This window comes from Pezoporus wallicus, unplaced genomic scaffold (genome assembly GCF_028554395.1).
Source record: "Pezoporus wallicus isolate ANWC-B61680 ecotype Strahan unplaced genomic scaffold, APGP_CSIRO_Pwel_v1 contig_2384, whole genome shotgun sequence".
Taxonomy (NCBI): domain Eukaryota; kingdom Metazoa; phylum Chordata; class Aves; order Psittaciformes; family Psittacidae; genus Pezoporus; species Pezoporus wallicus.
This window is the reverse complement of record NW_026640488.1, coordinates 1,142,521-1,164,250: the sequence shown is the minus strand read 5'-3', so window position 1 is coordinate 1,164,250 and position 21,730 is coordinate 1,142,521. Positions and strand designations below refer to the sequence as shown.

Genomic DNA, 21,730 nt, shown 5'->3' with positions numbered 1-21,730 from the left:
TGTCATCCACATGGGTACAAGGAAAGGTTTACAGATGCATGTAAGCCCAAACATCTGTTTTTAATACAGAGGAAATCAGGTAAAGGAGGTTATGAGAAAGGGTAAAAAAACATCAAGTGTAAGATGGCGCAGAATAAGAGGCGGTATTAAAGGTGAACGGCAGATGGCAAAAAGCCAGTGGGCAATTAGGTGGCTTTCAGCATAGCCCTGGCTGAGGGCTAGAATGGTGTCTGGGCAGGGTAGCCACCACCTGCCCGTGGTCTGCCTGCCACATACAGTGACATGGCAAAGAGTAGCATGCAAAGGGTAGGGAATGACAGGCCGAAGTTACAGGAGTAGTTTCAGTTTTGCTCTCGTGTATGCATTTCATGACAGCAACACGATCAAAGAGCACTTATTTTTCGGTGTTTTATTTCCACAGATCCCCAGCTTTTCTTGTTGCACAGGCTGTGAGCAGCCGTCCTACACACTTAATGAACGGCAATTAAGTATTTTTTCCCTCATGTTAAACGAACAGCGTTGCCTCTTCTGCACTGCGTACCGAAGGAACCCTAGCAGAGTTCTTCTGCAAGGGCCACAACTCCGCAATGCCAGAGGCTCCTATAATTACTCTGTACTTTCCATCTCCAGGAGCGCAGGGCCTGTACGACCGCCGCCCTCACTGCTGAGCTGAGGCGCCTGGAGCCGCTGCGGGAAGCCCGACCAGAGACACGGTGTCCTGCTGGGCACGAGCTCTGCAGGCACCCGCGGCACGGCACCGGCCGTGAGCTCCAAACGCCGTCCCAAGCCGTTCAAGAACACCGGGCCCGAGCCACTCGCCTCCCGGCCGGCGGCGGCGCGGGGACCGGCCCGGGGGGCAGCGAGGGGCGGCGAGGCGGCGGCTCCATGTGAGAGGAGGCGGCGGCGCACCTGAGCCGCCGGGACAGCCGCAGCCGGCGGGGCGGTGGGGGGAGCGGGCCCAGCGCCCGAGCCCGAGGACCACCTGCCCATAGCCCGCCCAGGGGGGCCTGGACCTGCCTGCCCTCTTGAAGCCGCCTGGCCCCCGGCGGCAGCCCCGGGGCAGGGGGCAGCGTGCCCCCTCCCGCCGGGGGAGAGGGGCTCCGCCTCGCCGCCGGCATCGCCCCGCCGGCGGGAAGACTTGTGCGTCGCGAACGGAGGAAGAGCCCAGCCGAGCGCGTTCCGAAAAGTGAGTGTGAGCGGGCGGGGCCGTCACCGGAGGGCGGCTGGGTGCCCCAGGGCCGCCGGTGGAGCTATACGAGGCCGGGGCGGGCGCGCCGCCGCTTCCCATGCGGCTCACGTTGCCGGCTGCGCACGGTCTGGTGCCCCGCAGGCTGGCGGGCGGCTCCCGCCTGCCGCGGGCTGAGGGGATGGGGCGGGGGGCGCCTCTGTGAAGGGCTGAGGTCCCCTCCACAACTTCTGCCGCCCCTTTGTGCCTGCCGCGGCGCGGGCCGGGAGCGCCGGCCCCTGCGAACAAAGGCGGCGGGCCGCTGGAGGGCTCGGGATCCCCCGGTCCCCGCCCGTGGGAGCTGAGCGGAACCGCCGGGGCGGAAAGTTGTGCCAGGCTGGGAGCGGAGCGCACGGCAGCGGTCTGTGAGCCGTGAGGTTCTCAAACACGGCCCCCCACACTCCCCCGTGCTGTTTTTTTTTTCTTCTCTAAAGGGTTGAATGGCTCCTAACAGACCCTATGGCTGCCTCCCGACTGCTCATTTACATAACGCCCGTGTGGAAAACGCTGCTGCAGTTGTTACGGGAAAACGTTACTGAGTTGCTTTTTCAAGTAAAGCATTTTTCTAGTGCCGTTTCAAAGCCAGAAGTAATGTTGGCTCTTCCTGTTTGTCGAAGAAGTTTTGTCTTCACGAAGCACGAACAAGTGCTCTTGCTGTCACTCCAAACCTTATTCTGTGGCAGGGGAGTGAAGGGTCTCGTTTACTACCGGGTCTGTGTTTGCCTGGGTTTTGGTTTGCTTTGCTTTTTAGCTTTTGCTTCTGCAGCATGCAGAACTTGAGTAAAAACTGCAGCAGAACTTAGGCTGTTTTAATAGAATATCTTAACTTACTCTTGACTGAAGAGAACACTACCACAGTAGTTGGTTGGGAAAGGAACGTTTATGTCTGTCAGCACTAAGTTGTTCTATTCAGGAGTTAAAATTTATACAAGTGTTTGTTACAAGTTCCAGGCAAGGTTGAACAGGGCTTTGAGCAACCTGGCCTAGTAGGAGGTGGCCTTGCCCATGACAGGGTGGTTGGAACTAGATGATCTTTAAGGTAGCTTCCAACCCAAGTCATTCTGTGATTATATGATATGATATGAAAACTACGCACTAAAAAGTGAAAAGATTAAGTTGAATGTCATTTATTTGATAGTGTTCTGGCATAGATCCTGACATCATAACTGCAAAACGTGTGCTCTGCATGACTCCTCTTCATATTTCCCTGGAAGGATTCTAGAAAGACTTGGAAGGGAGAAGTAGGATTTGAAGGTGTCCCTGCCTGTGGGAGGGTGCTTGGAACCAGGTAATCTTTAAGGTCCCTTCCAAGCCAAACCATTCTGTGGTTGTCTGGTTCTTCATTAAAAGAACAAACAGCTTGTGAACTTCCTGTGGGTTAGTAGCTGGGATCCTGCTCCTCTGTGTTTTCTTTACCAGGTGGAACTGAAAGTAGAGAAAAATAAGATGTAGCAGAAGTGCATAGTGGCTGAAGGTCCAAAATACACATGTGTGAAGGGAAAGCTATACTCCAGAGTTCCAGCAGTGTGTGCTCACTCTGTGCTTTAGTTTGTGATACATGCTTGAGAATGGGTAAGGTCTGTTTCCCAGCTGTGTACTTGTCTATTCCAGTGAGAAAGAGGCAGCCTCTAAAAACTCAGGGGACAACCTAGACATCAGTAGGAAGCTCAAAGGTGGATGAGGCACCTGACATTTCCCAGTTTCTTTTAGATACCAAGTATTCTGACAGGTAAGAAGACTCTTCTTTTGAGACTAAAATATCTCTGTATCTTAAGTTCCCTGTTTTTAAAAGGGACTTAAAAGAACCTGAACGTTCCATTCAGTTTGCTTTTTGCTCTTCTTGGCCCTGGAACTAGGAGGTCAGGAAAGGAAATTGGATTCTCTTCAGGCCGTAGTCTTAAAGAGATGTGCAGTGCTATGCTCTATGTAATACCTATAGGAGCTAAAAGGTGTTACGTCCTTTTTTGGACATGGTGATGACACTTTTATATCACTTCCTGGTTCCAAACTGAAATCTGCCCTTTCTGCACTCCTATCATCATCTGATTGCTAATGGCAGTCTGGTTCTGTCTCTTGATGGTACTTGCGTATTCTAGGTATCTCAAGCAGATACATTACTTTGATACTAAAATGATTTTTGCCCAGGTTTGTTTTTTTTTTCTCCTATCGCAGCTTAACATTTAATCAGGGTAGTTCCTTTCTTCAATCTGAATAATTTACTATTACAGTGGTGCTTGTTTGTAAACGTGTTTATCAGAAAGTATGTGATTTTCATTTGCATTAACTGTTAGAGAAGCTTTTGTAATAAATAGCTTTTAAATTCAGAGAAAGGAATAATTTTTACCCTCTGACAAATTAACTCGACTTTGCCTCATTATGTACTTTGCAAAAGTTTTTTTAATTACTTCAGTGGAATTTATTGTCTCTGAATCAGTAAAAAAAAAGAAAGAATAGGGTGTGATTATTTAAGGCTGAAAGTTATTAAACAGAGAGGAATGCTATTCTGTCTCTTTAAAGTAAACTTAAGTCTCTTTTGGTCAGCGTGTTTTAAATCAGGCTGTTCTTAATAAACATACTTAATCTTCCAGATCTTTTTCTGAAGAACATGTGCTTGTTAACTGACTGTATGTGCATTGCATTTGAAATAAATGTTATGTGTAGACCCTATCTGCAGAGCTGCTTCAGCCTTCTCTTATGGGGACTGTGTATATCAGGTAATTCTTGAAAGAGACAAGGAGGATTGCGTGTACTCTTGAAAATGTTCTCCTGTGACAAAGTATTGTGATTTAGTGAATTTAGTGGAAACTGATGGATGGTTCTGTATTGAAATGGCCTATATATTCACAGGATAGGCAAAAGCTGTTCACCAAGATCTTTTCTACAGACTTTAAGGTCGCCTTTGCTGTTGCAAGAGACTACAAAGACTTCAAATATTTGTCTGATGGAGACCAGAATATGTAAGCGTAACTTACTGTTAACAAACTTCGTGGTCTTGCTTTGTGGTGATACAGCCACTGACTATTACACAGACTGTTTTGGCTTAAATCAAATGTCATTTTAGCCCTGTTTCCCAGTGGTGACCAGTGGATGTCTGTGAAAAACTGTAGGCAGCGCTATGTGCTGTAAGTCCCTTTTGCAGAACACCCTTCTGGTTGTTCCTAGTACATATTCCAGGGCTGTGTCATTTCTGTGTTTGGCAACCCTTAGTGGCTTCCTCCTGGGTGAACATGTTTGGTGCCTTTGAGGGAAGACTGGACAATTCACTGCTTAGTGACTTGTTTTGAATGTAGAAGTCAGCTGTGTTGGATACCTTCTAATTCCTGTGCGAGGAGAGAGGAGGAGCACTTGATCCCTGTCCACTCCTAACCTGTCACAGTTTTATGTTTAATAGAAAATGGGACATGGTTTGGAGAACCATGCTTTCACTTTATAAAGATTATGTGTGAAAAAAAAAAGTAATTTTTTAGCTCCATTCTCTGCTCAGCTGGAATTAGTAAAGAAGCATAATGATTTGAATAAGCACTTAAATATTCAAGTACACATTTGCCTTTTGTCTTTGGGAACTCTGCATATGCAAGATACTTTTTGGCTGTAGTGAACACAAGAGGCATTGCAGCTCACTTCTGAGGGAACATTTCTTGGGCAAAGAATGGGAGCAATTATTCTGTTGCAATGTTGTGGATACTCCCTAGTTCATTCCACCAGTGGTTCTGATCAGCCACTCCAGAATTCATCCTGTATCAAGGCATACATTGCAGTTAAGTGGTTTCTAATAGATACTTGCCAGTTGTTTTTTTTTTGTCTGTAATACTGATATGATTTTTATCTGTAAGCACTTCCACTCGCAGCCCATATTCCTGAATTTTGTGCTTAAAAACTGTTAATAACTATTTATGTGTTGTTTTGTGTGTGTGTCCCCATTTATTCTGAAATAGCAGATTTCTTTCCAAAGCTTGTTAAAAATAATTTAAATTTGGAAACAGAATGCCTGTATATTATAATTTAGTTTGTAAAGTCAAGTATTTCAAAAGTAGCAAGCGTCAGAATAGAAAGGAACTACTGCATTCAGTCTTGTTCACGCTTTCTGTGACAAGAAGTATGTGGTTGTCTCCTCAAGACTGCTCATCTTTGCAAAATGGATAGGTCTTTGTTATTCAGTAGCTCTTCAATATTTTGTTTTCTCAGTGTTCTCTGAAACAATTGCAGTTATTTTTACAAGGGTGAAACAATGTATTTTTTCCATACTGTTGTATCTTAACCTATCAGCACACATTTTTTCCATTTGCTGGGACAATTGAACATGCTTACCATAGGCTGGAGAATACAGCACCCACAGCTTGGCTGGGAAGAGGAGGTGTGTGAGATAGTCCCCATTGTCTAGAATGAGCTTGCTTAGCTCAGATAAGCTTTGCCTGTATCTTGAGCAGAGAGGGTTGGCTTTGTGCTAGAGTACTAGGAGTGTTGGTGCGTGCTGTTTTGCTGGCACAATTCTGATACAATGGTTTCAGCAGGTGCATGCTCATAAGTAGCTACAAGAGCAAGATTTGCTCTCAAGCAGCTCTTTTATCCCCTCTTGAATCCTTCCAACATGATCAGTGGTGGCTGTTGCAGTAACCAGTAAAATTTGCTTTTTTTTTTTTTTACCAAACACAAATAGGGCCCTAAGTGGAGAAGCAGGGGATATGTTAATTATATGTGCTGCTTTCAGTTTTGGCTGTAGTTGAGAGTTGTACCACTATGATACATTTTGCAATATTTACCTCAGATTGTACTTAAAGAAGAAGAACAATTTCCGTTTAATAGTGCTGTTCAGGTTTTGTAACCCAAATACCTTGTTAGTATATAGAATAATATTTTGATATGCCTTAGATGTCATGAGGGCATGGAATTGTTTGAATATTGGAGGAAAAAGTAATTAATTTATTGAAATTGCTTGATCAGTGTTTCTGATTGGCCATGCAGAATGCTGGACTGTTTTCTAGCAGCTACAGCATCATGGAAGCCTGTAGTAACTAAATGGCTAAACTGGCCTAGATGAATTTAGTTTGTCTTGTGACCCGAAATGGAAGGCTGCTTATAGCAAAAGGACAGCTCTAAGGTAATCTTAAGTAATGCTTCCTGTTTAAATACTGGCTGTCCAAAATGTGAATGTTTTGAAATGCTTGCTTTCTTGAAAACCTTGTGATAATATGGATGGCGTCAACTGCCTGCTGTTTCTCTGGAGAAACACTGAGAAGGCTGAGCTCTTCAGCATGGGCAGGCTGAGGTGTGGTGTATTCAGAGGGCAGGGCACGCTGCTGAAGCAATGCTTTCTAAGCACAGCATTTGCCTCCTTACAAAGACAGGTGGAGCCGAGAGGTGTGGGTGTGCTGTGGTGAGACCTGGCTTTGTAGCTGGAGCTGTGGAGAGGGGGAACATTGGGGGAGGAGAAATTGCAATAATTTCCTTTAAACTCTTCATAAACTTCGATCAGAGAGTCTTGCCGCTGCAATATCCTGGGTTATAACAGTGGATTCTTTCTTTCTCTTCTCTGGTGCCCCTTCTTAACGCACGGCGCTATCCTTGAAAATTAGAAACCTGAACTGATTTTGGGGTAGTTGCTATGCTTGTTCCTATATTCCCTTTTGCAGTTCCTCAGCCTTTTGGTCTGATGTCAGAGCAAGTCACTCTCCATCTTCAGCACTTCTTCCTTTAGAAACGTTGCTCTGGGTGGCTAAGAAGGTGGGAGGAGACCTTGACAGGATGCAGGTTACACTTCCCTTCTGTGTTCTCTTGTTGGGATTATCAAAGAGTTTACCGGTGAGGGTGAAAAGCTGACTGCACATGGAATGTTTGGGTTATTTTTGATGGATTGAAGTACTCCTGAACTTGGTCATGCGGAGTCAGGGTTACTCAGCTGTGCCCTTCTGTTGTTGTAGGTTGTGGCAATTGCTTTGAATTTCTGAAGGACAGGAACTGCTAACCCAGGGTGTGTGTTATGGACAGTATCTGCTTAACTCTGCCCTCTTTTACTGGCGTAGTGTGCTTACTGCGTACATTGGCTCTGTGTTCTCACAGATGTTGGTGAATACTTTTGGAGTGTGTGTTTTTCAGGATAAAGTCTATCATGTTTTCTTTAAGGTGAAACTTTACATTTAGATCTGCTGTAGCGTGCAAGATCTGCCTACACTCTTAGGGAGTTTGCTGTACTACAAACTGCATGTGAAAGAATATTGTTCTCCATGTAAAATGTGATATCTTTTATAGGATAGAATGTGTGTTCTTATATATCTGAAGGAATGAAAATAGTCACAATGTTTTCTGAAGTGAACAGGCTACTTCAGGACAAGCTACTGGTCTTACAAAGCGACTGACAAGCCCAAAACACCACAAGCTAAAGCCAACGGGGAATAAAAGGTTTCAAGCTTTTTCCCAACTTCCCTTTTTAGGAGGTTAAGCTGCTCAGTGTGTTCACTGGCAAGTGCAAGCCTTTCAGCATTGTAGCATAGTTCATGCTTGAGAAGTTGCTCACTAGCAATTGCAGCCTCAAAATACAGCGTTTTGCTAGACCTGACAATAGTGGGTACGTGCTTTTGTTGACTTCATTGCCTAATAAGGCTCGTTCTTTTGAAAGAGTATTTTCTTCAGTGTTCAATGCCATAACTACTTAGTAATGATAACTGAAACTACAACTTTGGATTCTGGCCTCTCTGAAGAAATGTCATTCATCTTTTGTGGCAAGTGTGGTGCCACATAGCTTGGCATGGTTTTGAATCTGTGGAAGATTGGATGTCTACACCTTTGCTTTACCATGTGCTGTGTCTTTGCCAAGCAGTGTTACCTGTGGCTCTGAGCTCAGGTCAGGTAGTCAGTAAACCTGCAGTTTGCCAGGAGTGCCTACTTCTTTGGCTATTTATATCTTGTCTCTTTGTTTTAATTCCTTCAGTGGTGCTCAAAGCAAGAGATCTCCTAGCAGAGCAGGAAAGGGTCCTTAAACTGTGATCCTGGAGATACCCTCATGGAAGTTGTTCATAATATTAGTTTCTGAGTTCCGTTGTGGCAGTTTCATCTGTTGTTGCCAGAGCTGATGAATATGTCTTTAGATCTATGGCATTTCTATGAGTAGGTGGATCACTGTGATGACAGGTAACTTCTTTTTTTGTTCACTGCAGAGTACAATTGTGACAGTTTTTATGGATCTTGAGGGCATCTTTTAGATCACGTTAAGGCAAAGCAGCTTTGTGGGTTTCCCCTCCCTACCCTCCTCAGGAAACTTTTGACACTGGTTCTACATGTACCTAGATAGCAGGCCCCACTGGATATTCCAGCAAGATGGAATTTGAAATAGTCAGTTTGTTTGGAGCAGCATGTTTGGGAATTGCTTTTCTGCTAACATGCTACTTGTTGCAAGAGTCCTCGGGGAGGGAGACAGTGATTCAACCTGCTATACTTCCCTCCACCCCAGACTGCCCACTTTGCGCATGTTTAAACTTCTCTGTATATGCAGGAGAGGGACAGATGTGCATACCCTTGTGGCAAGCCTCTGGTGGAAGGGGGCACTTGTACCCCTCCACTTTCATGATGTGTTAGTTGTGTTATCACATACTTGTGATAGCAAGTGGATTTTGACTGTGCTGTCCCTCATCCAGTTTAGAGCCAGACATAGTCACTACTTCACTCCCGGCTTGCTTGACTTCGTCTTGCCATGGATCTAGTCTGCACTACCAGCTATGCAGCACGCAGTCCTGAATGGCTGCTTCATGTTCATGAAACATGGCATGAGTACCATGAGGGCTTGGGTGGTCCTTTAGTAATGCAGTAGTAATCTTACCTGTATTTTGACATTATATGTTTTCAGGGAAGTGATATGTGTGAAATAGGTCCTGCTAAGAATATCTTGTGTGGGCTGTAAACTTGGGTGGGTTCTAATAGACAGGTGTCTGAAATTTTCAAACCTGTAATACCAAAGTATGTTTGTGTTAACCCTGATTATCTCCAAAATGTCAGTTTCTTAGCTTGTCTAGAAGCTTAACTCAATTTTGAAACCTGTACATACCTGAGAGTGCATTAAAACTGGAGTGATTCTTAGGCATGACTTGCTATAGTAGAACATCTTTGACATTCATTTGATTTGTTTCCAGGTCCATTTCAACTTCAAGGCCAGGTTGGACAGGGCATTAAGCAACCTGGTCTAGTGGAAGGTGTCCCTGCCTGTGGCACCGAAGTTGGAACTAGATGATCTTTAAGGGCCCTTCCAATCCAAACCGTTCTGTGATTTCAGGTTTTGTGTTGTATTCCCAGCTTTATAGCTTATTACCATGATAAATCCTGCAATTTTTTAATTGTTATTTGTCCTTTGAATACTGTTATGCTTGGCTAGTTTGAAATCAAGTAATTCCTGATAACAGAAAAGAAGTGGGCTGACACTGAAATAACCCAGGGTCAAACTTAGCTCAGCCATTACTGATGTTTGACTGTGCCTGGTGGGAGCACTAGATAACACTCAGCATGACTCAGGAGCACAGGCAGGGTTTTTGTTTGAAGGGTAGAGGTGGGTGGGTTCCCATGTGGTGGGGTGGATGTGTGGCTGTCTAGTTAGTTGAGCTACATGCCGTGATTGTTGGCTGCCTATGTAGGAGGTACATACAGTCATCCCTCTCTGCTTGAGTGTTGTTTACATGGGCTGTGGGAACCTTTCAAAAGGGTGCTGGGAATGACTGGGAAAACAAAAGCTTGTTTGGAGGCACAAAAGAAATGTTAATGTTTTGGTCCTTCTCATTCCTACTGTTTGTTTACACTGCAGTGAGGTGGGAACAAAATTGATAGTGTAGGTTAGACATGACTTAGCAAAGATTAAAAAAGAGAAACTTAAAATTGTAACAATTTACCCTCCCTTAATGAAATCTTTTCAAACTTTATAAAGAGTGAGGGTTCCCAAGATGTTACATTCACTTGTCCATTATTGTAATGTCATTTTGTATTGCATTGTACTTCCTTAGTTGCTGCTGAAAGGAATGGTTCCAAAGAATTTCTCTCACCCTCAACCTTTTCCTGTGCTAGCTATTGGTTTAATATGACTTTTTGGTAATTACTTTTGTGCTGTTTGTTTTCTGCCATTTTAGGTCCCTGGAGGTGAGAAGAGAACTAAAAATTAAATTGAGTTGGCTCAATGTGACATGGAATGTGCGCTGGAGCTGGCATGCTGGGGGATGCGCAGCTGGCAGTGAATCCCCCAAATGGCACAGGCAGGCCATTAGATCAATTTAGCTGTTCTCTGAAACCTCATGGTTGTGGTTTGATGATGTGCTGGAGCTGGTGTGGAGTATGTCTGCAACTGGCTGATCTTGCTCTCCCGCACCCCTTTTTGGCTTTTGTTGTTGTGCTGTCCACTTCTTGAATCTAGCTGGTCATGCACCAACATGAGTGCTACTGCTGCCTGCCATCTTAGCCCCTTGGGTAAGGGGAGAGTGGGATTGCCCTTTTTAACAAGACAAATATAAGTAATCTAAAAATGCTTGTAATCTGTATACTAAACTGCAGAAGTATTGTCTTGTGTGTCATACTGTATATGCATGACACAAAACACCTTTAGCTACTACTACCAGCTCAACCTACAAACTCGAGCGCACACTTGATCTTCAAAGGTTTTCCCCTAGTGTTCTCTTCATAGCACAGTCATAACTATGCCAATGGAGACAAACTAATCCTTTTATTCAGTAGAGCTACATTTAATACGGTGATCAAAGCCACAGTGTGCAGAAACATTAGTATTCAAATCTGTAAAACACAAGGGAGACAAATTGTTCTATGAGCAGCAGAGCTGACAAAACCTAGTTTCCTGTGGATTTGTATCCTCTGCCTGCTGCTGTATCCCACCACTGCAGTAACAGGATCCTCATTGCTATCCTGTGACCTCCCGTATCACAATAAGTTTGGATCCTGAAGCCCGACTAGTATGCCACATAAAACCTACCAACCTTTTCTAATTGCTAGCTGGGCTAAGGCAGTATGTGCTGTAACTATTGCACAGCCATGTGTATGCTTGCTAGCTGCTGCCAAAGCACAAAAAAAAAAAAAAAATCATGTTCAAGAATTCTACAGATTGGAGAGCTGACAACTTAACTTTTGTGCTATTGTTTCTGCTTATTAGTTACCACCTTCAGAAAATAGTTAGGATTTTATTATAGAACATGTGTCTTTTTTGTCTTTCCTTTTCAAATAACTTCTGGAGAGGTGTGTAGTGCCACTGAAAAGTTTCAGTACTCAAAGTACTCAAACTTTGAGTAGATTACTGTTCTTCACGATCCATCTTAACTGTTGTTACAGCTTATTATGCTGTTTCATAAAACTTGTAGTGCTTTATAAAAGTATGTTAGGTTTGTAGTTTAAGTGGTTTTTTTGTTTTTTTTTTTAATTTTTTTTCCCCTCCTCTAACCAAGTTTGGGGATCTGATCACTTGCTGTATGCATGTACTTGCTGCTGAAATGTATTGTGTCATACTAATAGTGAATTTCTTAGTAATGTCTTATGTCACATGTGATGTTTTAACCCCATATTCACTCAAAGTCCTTAGTATTTTTCTGTACTTTTTCCTGTGTTATTCTGCATCTCTTAGTTACAGTTAACATACCTGATCCTTCTGATGCTTTTTGGCATTCCCTTTAAGATGACTGTTGTCAGCTTCCACCTTTTTTTTTTTTTTTTGAAACTGTTTTAGTTTAATTAGCATTTCATTTCAAACCATTTTATTTTTTTTTTGTTTGCGTTGTGTGCCTACCTGGAGTGCTGGATACTTACGGAGTGCCTACTTTGAGTGCTCTATTCAGTTTATAATGTACCAGTTATAATACTCTCCAAAACATTATACATACATTCTAACATTTTTTTCAATCGTTCTTAAGTGGACTATCCAGAGTAAATGTGTCTCGGAATTTATTGTTAAAATCCAGAAAATTGGTGAGTAGAATGTTCGCCTTGACATGCAGTACTTTGTTGATAATTCTTTTTGTCTTTCATGTGTTTCGGTTGATCTATCTGATTAGACTGTCAGAAGTTTTTACAGTTCCTTCTTACGACTTAACCTTAATAATTTTGATGTGAGTTTTGCCACTTTTGCTTTCTTGGACTATTAAGCAATGTAGTTCTGGTGCAGAACCCTGGCCTTCTGCTGTTAACCCTTTTCTGCAGCAGACCACTTACTGCTTTTTGTTTTGATGCTTTATTCCTTATGTCTAAAGGCAAATGATGTTTTCCCCTAACACCAAGATTAATTTTACTTTATGACCCCTTGAGACTTTAGGGGAGGCTTTCTGAAAGCCAGTTTTTAAGCAATTTCTCCTAAGTTTACCATTGTTGTTATAAAATTCTCCTAGCCTAAAAAAAAAGAAGCATAGTTTCCTTTCCAGAAACCATGCTGTATATGTTCTCTGGTACCAACCTGCATATGGTTTACAACAGTATTCTCTAAACAATTGTTTCAGCTAGTTGCTGATTCATGAAAGGCTTGTTTGCTTGTAACATGCTAAATCATATTTACTGGCTCTTTTAAATGCAGCTCAGTACTGTGTTTTCCCACATTCTAATATCGGGTATTGTTAGTAGGATGTTAATGTAATTTTTTTATATTTACAAATTTTTTTCTTTTCTCTCCTCTGACATAACCCTGTTCTGATTGCTGCTTGTAAAATTAGAAAATGCGAAAGTATCAGATTTTCTCTAAATGAGGTGTTAATCATTTAGGTTTATAAGCTCTGTTCCATTCCCCCAGATTGTGTAGTAGAGTGCTCAGGCAGGCTTTCTTAGACTTTGAATTTAGGATCTAGGAGGTCTTGAATTCAGATGGCAGAAACACTGAGATGTGCAGTGGAGAGGGAGCTAAGAGGAATGTAGATGTGTCCTTAATTAGCGAACAGACTTGATCTTCCATTTATTTTTTTGTATCCCTTTTCAGGAGGGAAAACAGCATGTAAACCCAGAGTGAGTCATTTAGCTTTTCTGAGGGGACAAATGGCAGCAAGGACTGTTTGGTGGTAGACCTTTCTACTGGATCACACTGGCATTCTTTCTAGCCTAGTATCTTATGTCTGAAAGCAGCCATAAAGGAGAAAATCCTGTACAGGAACCTAGAAGTTTCCTAATTCTTCACATGACCCATCTCAAAACCTCTGTAAGTGGATGCTTGGGAACATTGAGAACAAGATAAGGGTTAGATATTTTTCTTTTCGTGCTTTCTCTCCAGCTACTTTCAGTTCACGGAATCTCTGAGCCAGAGATAAGCAATCTTATGTTTATCTAGAAACTCTTGAGTGATTTATCTCAGAATTTGTCCAATTTCTCCTTGAACCCATGTAAATTTTTCATCTCCATTGTATGCTTTCTTAACAAATTCCACAGGTCTACTAGCTATTGGTTGAAGAGTCACTCATATTTTCAAGTTGGTTCCTACTACCTTCATTAGCTGCTGTCTAGTGTTTGTGCTGGAAAGGGCAATGAACAGTCAGTCAGGTATTATCCTTTGCTTTTAATGTCACTTGTCACTGGAATAGTCCCTTGAAACTGGGCTCTTTGGTCCGAAACGGACCATTTTCCAGGTACCAGTTCTTATATACCAAAGTAATTTTTGCTGAAACAATGCAGATCTGTAAGAGGACAGATATTTCTTCACTACCTGCTTGATTTTCCTTATTGAAAATGAGAGGTGCTGTTTGGGCGCCAGTGCTTACTAGTATTTCAGGATTAAAGTCAACCCTCAGAATAGCAACTGCAACTGAAGTTTTAGCTATCAGGGATATGTTTCCTGGAGAATTGCTTGACCCAGTGGAAATGACGGGTACTGAAGTAAGGATGAGGAATTCTCATCTGTGTCTCCAGGAAATGGCAATTCCTGTGTAGCTGTTCCTGTGGCCGTCTTTTAATGTGGTTAGAACATCAGCTTAGCAGCTCTTAAGTTTCAGTGTCTTGATAATATGGATTCTAAGGAAAAAAAAAAGAATAATACTAGGATCTTTCTGAAAGGATAAATAGCAAGTTTCCTATGTCAGTATTACAACTGTTGCAACCAGGCAAAGCGAACAGAAGTTCAGCTCTTGTAGATGAAGTTGTCTTTTGGTCTGCTTTGTTGATAGTACATTGTCAACTTCCATTTTTTAAATTATCCTCATATATATGATTACTTTTGTGAAGAAAAGTAAATTAGGTGCTGCTAGGTTTTCTGTAAACCTCTAAAGCTTTTATTTAACGGGTAATTTGTAGAATTGTTATAGAAGAAATTGATTCTGCAAGCTACATTTTGAGGCCTTAATGTGTTAATGGCTTGCAACTTAAAATGTTTCTTTAAAATCTTTAAAATTTGAAAGAATAATAGGGAGTTGTGTTTATTTATTTTTGTCAAATTGATCCCTATTACTGAGACAAATCTGAAGACACTTGTGATGCATTTTTACCTCTGTTGTTAATTTTCTGTTACCACTACTGGTATAGGCTGTCATCATTTTTCTGTTAAGTAGAGGTGAAGATGGATAAATGAAACCCAGGTCTAATCCTGCAGTCATTGGAGTATACACTTAAATGTAGTCAAAAGAATACCTGTAGAAAGCTAAGTCTGCATGAATGTTTGCTGCATCAGTGATAAACTGTTGTTGCTTCAGAACAAAACTGTCAGTTTGTCATTAATAACACAATCTAAAAAGTACTGTGAACTTTTCATTAGTGAAAAAGCAGTAAGATAATCTGTGAAGAGCAGGATTTGTGAATTCCACTAAAGTCACTTAGGGGCATAAATTCTGTTGACTTTGTACTGTGAGAGGAGTAGAATGGGACCAAAGCAGAGGATTAATTTTGGAAGTTAAGCAAACTAAAATTGCAGTTGATCATAAATATCAGGCAGCATATTGTTTTATGGAGGTCTTATTCTTGTGTGAATCTTTTTAAGCCTAAATGGACATTTGGCTGTAAAATTGTAGAAAGAATTGGTCAGATACGGACAGAGAGAATTAGCAAAATTTGAATTCAGAACTTTATTAGGAAAGCATTATGTTTAATTTTTAATCACTATTTAGAAGTTGTATTTATTTGCTTTCAAGGAGGATATAGGCAAAAGGAAATTTTTGTGTAACTCTCTCTTTTTAATTGATGTCTTTGCAATAGTTATTGTTCTGCTGTTTTCTTTCCCAGCACATGTCAGTGGTGCAGTGGTAGGCCAAACACTTCAAAGTCCAAGAAAACCTTTAAGTGATAAACTTAGAAGATGGTTGAAACTTTACAAATAAGCAAAACCACCTGCCTGTTTTTGCTATGAAATGTGGTGATAGTTTGGTTACTTGACTACTCATTGATTAACTGTTTGGCAGTAGCTAGGAAGACTGCGAAACTCGTGGTATGACTCTTGTTTCAGCTATCAGTTGTCTTTCTGTGCCTTATCAGGCTGCTTGATAACTGTTTAATTGAAAAGTTTCATGTGCTATTGAAGTGTTATTGTTAGAGTAAGCACTTAATTCCAGAAGGAGGATATAATCTCATGGCTAGATAGTGAGAGTCACAGTGTAGGAGGAGGGATCCTATCACTGTCCCAGATAGTGGACTTGTTTATTTTATAAATATACATTATTTTTCTAAATAGCAAAGTCAGAACCTTGGCTCATTGTAAATATCTCTGAGTGGGGACAAATATCTTACCGTCATTCTGTTACAAGAACTTCTGAGAATTCAGATGCTACATCCATTGTAACGAATGGGAATCTTGGCACTGAAAAATTGCAGTAATAAGGATAAAACATGCTTATTTATTTTTGCATGGATGGTTGTGCATGTAAAACCCCCCAGTAGTTAGCACTATGCTTGACAAAAAGAAGCAATGAGAAATGGTAGCAGAATGATTTCACATTGGTTTTACACTGGCTTGCCACTCGGACAAGGTGTATTACACTGTTAAATAGCAGTAATAGAGCGCATATATATACTTTTCCCCCCTCGGATCTTGTTTTGCTTTGTTGTCAGTGTTAACGTGTTATGCAGCTAGAATATTTATGTGTTACTGCTGGTAAAAATGTCTTTCACAGCTTCTAAATAAGGTGGTTCACAGGAACTATATCTGCCTGGCTTTTTTGCTTAGCTGGTGGTGATTAGATGCAAGGATGCACTTTTTTCTTTTTTTTTCCATTTTTCTCTCCTCTTTCCTAGTCTCTAATCACAGAATAATGGAGCTGACTTCTTAACGAAGCAAGTTTAGAAGTTGTGACTAAAGGAGGAGGCTTCATTTTAATTCTTTGAAGGGTTGCTGATGCTGTACATCTAAAGTTAGGGCAAAAATACTGATCTTGCTTGGAGGAAGTTTGTTGCCATAGTCATGTTAGAGCTGGTTGTCAGCAATAGTTACAATACCCTTCCCTCTCCCCATCTCCTCAACAACACTCCTGAGGTTCAAACTTTGCTTCAGTTTAATTGAAAGCATTGGGCACAGGTATTTACAGCATGTTTGATCTTTGCTCACTACAGCTCTTCTAATTTCTTTTGTCAAATCCAAATGAATCTTTGGATCCAAACTGAGTGCATCCGTTGAGTAATTTTGTTGTTGTACAGTATTATGGTGCTCTTTTTATTACAGATGGTAAGTGTTGCATAGGAAGCTTTGCATAAGTCATTAAATCTGTTAAATTTGAGCTTTTGGCAGGAGGGGATACCTTCACCAAGAACCCTAAACTTTTCTGTTGCTGAATAGGCATGAAAGTTTGCCTTGAACATACTATCTTTTAAAAAGTTAATGCAAAGGATTTTTATTGTCAGTTTAAGGAAGTGGTGAAGTTAACAGATTTTGGAACTTTTGAGTTGGTGATTTTTAAGAAAGCATAGTTAAATGCATTCTGTGAGGTTTCTGATGTTTCATAGACTAACAAAAGGTTGCTTTATTAGTAGCTTTAATGAACAAATCGCTTTATTGGCTTAGACATACTGGTTGCTTTGTCGGCCCAAACAGCTATGGGTTCTTGTTTCAATTCACCATTGTGCTAGAGTAGAGAAGTGATAGCCATTGACCTTCTGTTAAAGCACAAGAAAAAGTTTTTTGTGGAGAAGGAAAGTGTGCGGGGAAAAGAGCAATGTAGTTCTGAGTTGAGCTCAGCAATGCAAAAATCAAGAGACCGTGTACCTCTCCCGTTGCTTTTCTTCCTAAGTGGCTCAGTGTGGCGAACCACCTGAAACAAGAAAAGGCAAGATTGACTTTCTGAAGGCTGTTTTTCAAGGAACATGTGTGTAAAGTAAGAAAGTATTTGTACTGTAGCTGTAAGGAAGCATATTGAGTGCTCATATAGTTCTGAATGGAAACTGTGCTAGTCTTCAAAACAAATGTCTTTTTTTTTTATTCCTGATTGTCTGGCTTGTTTTATTAAGTAATTAACACACAGGACTTAGACAGAATCTTTTAATGAATTAAGTGACAGTATTTTGTTTCTTTAATTACTTCATGAGAATTTGTTTAAATGAGCAAATATTTTTTTTTTTTTTCCTGGCTGTATGGTTAAGACAAAGAAAATTAGTTCAATATTTTAGAGTTTTGTTAGTGATAATAATTAATTCTCAAAGTTGTTGTCTCTGTAATTAATAACAATGCTAAAATCAGGTGGGATGCCACTGCAGTCCCCCAGCTCATTCTTGACGTTGTCAGAGTACTTTAAAAACTTTACTTGTAAAAGATAAGCATCTTCCTGTAACCATAATAATAGTGTTGCCATTGAATAAGCTGGACATTCAGATGAGTTTGCCAAATGTATTTATATTACATAGCACGTGAAGTTATGATTAAAAGGATCAGGAACTTTCGTTTTAATGAAAGCACTGTATGAGAACAATTTACCATTTTTTGCAAATACCTTTTTTATTCTTCTCTTTTGGGGGGGGGGAATAAAGTGCAGCTCAGACATTCTGTAGTGGACTGGTTTCTGGTTTGCACATTTGCACTGAAACACGTCATTTGGTGGGAGCAGCTGCTGGAATATGTATTACACTTCAGTTGTATGTATGTCGTTTTCTGTGAGGATTGTGTTGTATGCTTGGAGGTTATGATGGGCCTAGTTCATAGTGCTATCTCTATTTGTATTACAATAAAGTGTTTGAATTATTGTTTTTCTTGTGGAGCAGTTTTGTGCCCTGATACTTACCTAATTCCTTTTTCCTGAGACCATTTCTTGGGGAAGCTTATGGGATGCCGTAAAGTTGTCCTTGAATAGATTTATCTGTATTTCTCTGTTGGGTTGATTGCTCCCTATAAACTTTTGAAGTGAGGAATGAGGTTGGGTGAGCTTGTATATGAACACATTGAGGAGAAGCAGTGCCCTGAGTATGTGTTCAGACAGTGCATTGCCGATCTTGTTCAGAGAGGAGCTGACTTGCCATGGTCCTCTGTCTGGTTTTGTTGCTATAGCTTAGCGTTAGAGTAAGTGCCTTTCAACTTCAGTTTTCTTCTGAATCTATAGCATCAAAATGTCACTAATATAAAATTTGCATGGAGGAACCAAAGCAGGAAAACTTTTTTTTTTTTTTCCTCATTTCCTCTTCCCATGAAGAGATGGGTTGGAGTTGTTGCCGCTGTATGCAGTGCCCTTTTTCCTAGCTCTTCTGGTTACTGCCTGCCCTGCTTTCCATCTTTCTGTGGTCTTTCAGCGTGTGCTAGGAGGTTTTTATTTTGCATTCTAGTGCATTCTTTTCTTGGTGTTATCTCCCTATCTCCTTCTGGCTGCGGTTTTTTTTTCAACTCTCCTCCTTTTCTTCTCCAGTTCTGCCCTCCCTTGGTTTGCATTTTAATGTTGTTTCATTTGTATATGTCATCAAAATACTTGGGTTTCTTTTGTGAGCCTAAAAAAGTTATGAGTCAGCCCTGATTTTTTTGATGGAGCCACCTCTTCCAGAGTCCATGTTGGCAGCCCCTTCTGCCAGATATTCACAGATGTTCCTCAACAGCTCTGCTTGCCACTGAGTTTGTACCTCAGTTCCCAGATGTAAGGTAACTTATGTGCTTAAAATTGTTTACAATCAATTCAGGGGTCTGAGGGTTTTGACATTATAATAGTAACAACAAAAAATACTGTGAAAGCAGTCAACAATGGAATTTAGTTCAGAGGTAGCAGTTGGCTAAACAGGATTCATATTTGTAAATTCTTAATGTCCAGTGTATTGTTCCGAGTAATAGAATGGAAGAGGTTGTGTTGCTTTGAATAATACTTTTTAACCCTTTGTCCTACTATATGGAAACTTGTGTTTTAACAGAGCTCTGTGGGGGAACTGGTTTTGAGGTTGCGGTGATACTATGGCTGCATGTCACCTGTAACTTGAGTATGCATGTAGGTATAGCAACTGATGCCAGCTGTACATGTCAAAAGTGGTAATTTTGGTGCAGTTTTCATTGAAAAGATAGGTTTAGTAAAGATAAAGAAACCCAGTGAATTGCAGAATTCTAGCTGTCTAGAGCTCTGCTGCAGTTAGCTTTTCATTACCCATTTCTTCATCAACAGCAACTTCCTAAACATCCATCTCAATAACAAATGGGAGCCCACAAACTGCATGTATTGAAGAAGACACAACTAACATCTATTTGTTTTAAAACCAGCAACTGTCTGCAACATGCAATAAAACATGTACTGTTTAGCCCTAGGATATCACTGCATCTGAAACAAGAAGAGTGCATGTTATTGGTAGTTCAAAATATAAACCTCAGAACACTGTTCCTCTAGAGAAACAATAAAATCTTTCAATATCGTGCAAGATCTTGCTGCAATACAGGTTTCTGTAGTGGCTTAGCATTGTGCCTTGAAATCTATACAGAAAATGATTAAACATTACCAGCTGTAGTGGAAAATGTATACGGAAGAAATTTCTCTCTGACCCTCTTCCCTAGCTTTCTAATAATCCCTTACCATCAAGTTCATGACCAGAGCCAAACTTTTTGTAGGTGAACTTGCCTCCAATAGTACCAGGCCCTGCAGACCAACAAATACAAGGCTTGCCAGTGAATCTTCACCATCCCATGGTAAATATTTGCTCCCCCCCCCCCCCCCCCCCCCCCCAGTTAAAATCAACAAAATCAGTGGGTCTTACACATTCATATACCCGAATTTAATGAACTCAGTACAGTTCACTAAATGTTCTTACGGGAGTAAAGGGAAGGAAAGCAAACAACTGCTAAGCACCCAGAAGAACTCACATCTACAATTGAGGAAAGACCCAGACACTATTCTTTCAGGCAAGTTAAGGTATCAAGAGGAACTGCCTAGTTGTGGTTTAACCAACATGGGCCTAAAGCAACCTTCAGAAGACAGATCTGGATCTTTTAAGTATGGGCATATGCAGCCTATTGTGGTCTCAAGAAAGGGGTTTTGTGGAATGGCATAAATTTTCCTACTCCTTTAAATCTTTGGTCTATCACAGGTAAATAGTAATTGTCTATTTTACCCTCCTTGAATGACAAAGGCATTTTAACTTTTCCCATCTTCCTTGAAAAATCTCCATTCCACAGGTTTTCAGACACCTCATATTAGTTAGTACCATTGCTTCTAACAGTTCTTCAGACCAAAATTATTGTTTTATAAAACTTGGTTTCACTTAATTTGAGCAGAATGTTAACATGGCCTTAAAATGTTCAATTTCACCAGCTTAGAGTCTGGTCCTACCTTCAGTGAGTTCTGGCTCATACGGTTTCCATAGGGCTTCTGTCTTCATCAGTGCCTCGCTAATCAGATGTTATTTTTAACTCCTATGGCTGTGTCTTTCATCAGACCGTTGGGGGTGGAGATGTAGACAGAGCAGTGGCATGATAGTTTGGAGAACTGGGGTTTCTGTTCCTAAATTCTGCCACTGACTTTGTCAGAAATTCTTTTATTTAAGAGCATGTTATTACTTTTAGGGCCTCATCCTTTACAGAATGAGAGTGCTTGCCAGATTCATAAAATATTTTGAGATCTTTAGGTAAACACTATTCTGAGTATTCTTATTTGTTTCAGAGGATCATGGTCTGTGATGATAATACAATAATACAGTTTTATTTCTCTGTGCAAAAGAAGCAGCACCAGTAGTTCACCATTCTGCATGCAAATGGCAGTCTGTAGCTTCTGTAATATTCTGAAGTTAACGTGGTCTTTAACATATGTGTAACTACTCATTGTTTAATGGGAGCAGTGACTTAAAATGAGTTGCTATTAGTTTTCCTGGGCATGAGACGTTTTAAGGAAAACAGGTTTGTATTAGTTACTTCAGCATTTGTGGAACTGTTTTAGGAGATGCTGAATATCTGCCCTGTTGGTATTGTTCAAAACACATTTAATGAATCATAAATATTGTTTTCCTGTAATGCATGTAATATTCAAGACAGACCCACAAAATCCAAACGGGAAGTTGCTCTGCTTAATGGTCTACATCTTATGTTTTTTCACTCTTATGGGAAGAGCTTACTGCTATAGTTGCCGCATTAATCCATAATCCAATAAACGGGATTTGAGGGGTTGAAGGCAGAGAGAAGAAAAAGATTGTGTCTGTGGGCAATAG

General features: G+C 40.9%; 1 protein-coding gene across 1 annotated transcript in view; it reads left to right on the top strand.

Annotated features, from left to right (window-relative positions):
• Positions 1–1,053: 1,053 nt before the first annotated feature.
• The window catches only part of FBXW7 (F-box and WD repeat domain containing 7), a 173,841-nt gene continuing 153,164 nt past the window's right edge, over positions 1,054–21,730 (top strand). Inside the window, exon 1 of the mRNA XM_057419032.1 lies at positions 1,054–1,186. The gene's annotated coding sequence lies outside the window, so the exon portion shown is untranslated. The remainder of the gene's footprint in view (positions 1,187–21,730) is intronic.